Here is a 2239-nt window from a genome sequence, read left to right as displayed (position 1 = left end):
AATTTTTTTTTTTTTTCTTGTCTTGGTCAGAACTCTTTAAGAAAAAATCTTTGTGTTTGAACTTCAGAAGAAGTTTCTTCCAGAATTTCTTCCAGAAGAACTCCTCCAATAAAATTCATCTACTGGCATTTTGCCTTCTTATGTTTTATATTGCTGGTTTTTTAAACTATTATTTGTTCTGTTTTGTGTTTTTTTTTTTTAAAGTAAGGGGTCAGTTACAGGCACAGTTTCTCTAAGCAGCCAGTGTTTAACCTGTTCTATTTTGAAAAGTTCTTCAGTTTAAGGCTGAAGATCCTATAGATCCTATAGAACAAAAAAAAAAAAGAAAAAAAAAGAAATCTCTTTTTCCAAACCTAAATTTTCAAAAATTCAGCTAGTATCTTTCGTTTACAAAAACAGAATTAAATCAAAATAAAATCAGATGATTAGGTTCCTTGTTCACTCCTGGTGTTTTTTGTAAATTTGTTAAAATATTCACTTAATACTTGACTTCTAAAAAGTATTTTTAGATGGTATAAAACAACAACAAAAAAGTTCTCTTATTTTAATGGTATCATGAGAATTCTTGTGCAAATAATCCAGCTCCCAGTGTCAGATGCATTTGTTGAGAGTCAAATATACGATACTAGATTTTCCATCCAGTCACATGGGGGCAGTAAATAATGTAAATGATCCCTTGTCTAGAGCTGTATTAGTACCAGGCACAGAGATCCCTTTCTGCTTTGCTTGCTGAAGATTACATCCAAGTATATCCACCTACAGTGGATCTGGCACCTACACTGCTGCCTTCTGCAACTCTTTCAGTGACAGAGTACAATAAAGAATGAGGTTGCCTTAATGGATATCGGTGTATGCCTTCTTACCCTGAGACTAAGTAAGATTACTACAGATGTCTGTAAAATCCCTCGGAGCTCTATAAGCAAAAATTTAGTATTATGCATTGATAACACAGATCCTGCAGGTGATGCAGTGGAATTTTGTGGATATTTGCTCATGAATACATAAATGTAGAAATACCACAACGTTCAGTGTCCAACTCCCATAAAGGTATTTGCAGCTAATACTGATACTTTTTCAGCTCCAGATGATTCAGAAATTGATATCCTTTTTCTTTTGATTCACTTTGGAAAATGAATGCAATTCCCAGAATTTCAATAGAGAAAAAGAAAACCCCTTTACTAGTATTTCATCTATTTCATCATGTTTTCATTTTTCACTCACTGTAGGAAAACATTTAAGAACAACAATGCGAGTTGGATAGGCTACACATAAGTCATGCTCATTACTGTTAGATAATTAGATATCATTATGATATCAGATCTAAGTTTCAAATATTTCCCAAAAGACGATCAATAATTTCCCTTTGTTCTTGTAGGAGAAATAATACGTCAAATTACAACTGATTTACAATCAATTGTTTTATATCCTGCTGAAAAGATCATCCTGACATTTCTAGTTCTTATGTTTTCCTCATTCTTTAGGTTGGCAAACCAGAAAAGACAAATTACTCTGCTATTCAATAATTAGTTATTCGGACCTAACAACTATGTACAAATCTAACAAACGTGAAGAAATGAAAAGCACACATGTAACTAAGTTTCTAAAAGAAAAATGAGGTTTTTTTAATGTATTAACTGCATTAGGAAGAACAGTGTTACGTACACTATCCTTAAGAAAATAGTGCAATCGTGCTTTTAATTTTAATAAACTTTTAGTTTAGAATAATAAATTGTCAAGGTAAGAATACTACATGTATACATCAGTGAAAAAAACACAGCACTTTCTGCACTACGTAGATTTTCCAAGCTTAAGAGAAACATGAAGGAGATGGAGATGCAAAAGAAAAAAATTACCTCTCAGCACTGTTTGGTGAAGGTAAAACACAAAAGCAGTTTAGGTGCTGTCACTTTTTATGAATGTTAAAGGAAAGAAAATTTTGAAAAGGGTATGTGAAAATTAAATTAACAACAGTTTTGGTGGACACAGAAACTAAAATAAAGAATAGATTCCCACATTGCTGGGAATTCAAGATGTGATAAGGGAAATGAACACTCTAAGGTAATAAAAACTCTTTTTTTGCTATGTGTTGCTCTGGACTAAAAACAATTACAAAACAACCAGCCACCAGAGCTACAGTTAAAAACAACTCTGTCTCCCAAATAATTACATATTCCTTCATGAACCTTCCAAGAATACTATATCAGAGTAAAATAATATCAGTCAAGGAGAATACTTATGT

At 32.2% G+C, this 2239-nt stretch overlaps 1 protein-coding gene across 1 annotated transcript in view; it reads right to left on the bottom strand.

Moving 5' to 3' along the window:
* Positions 1 to 2239, bottom strand: part of CCDC171 (coiled-coil domain containing 171) — a 147593-nt gene that overhangs the window by 35287 nt on the left and 110067 nt on the right.

The sequence above is a fragment of the Meleagris gallopavo genome, chromosome Z, assembly GCF_000146605.3.
Source record: "Meleagris gallopavo isolate NT-WF06-2002-E0010 breed Aviagen turkey brand Nicholas breeding stock chromosome Z, Turkey_5.1, whole genome shotgun sequence".
NCBI classification, from domain to species: domain Eukaryota; kingdom Metazoa; phylum Chordata; class Aves; order Galliformes; family Phasianidae; genus Meleagris; species Meleagris gallopavo.
The sequence above is the reverse complement of the archived record's forward strand: the minus strand, read 5'-3'. Positions and strand labels throughout refer to the sequence as shown.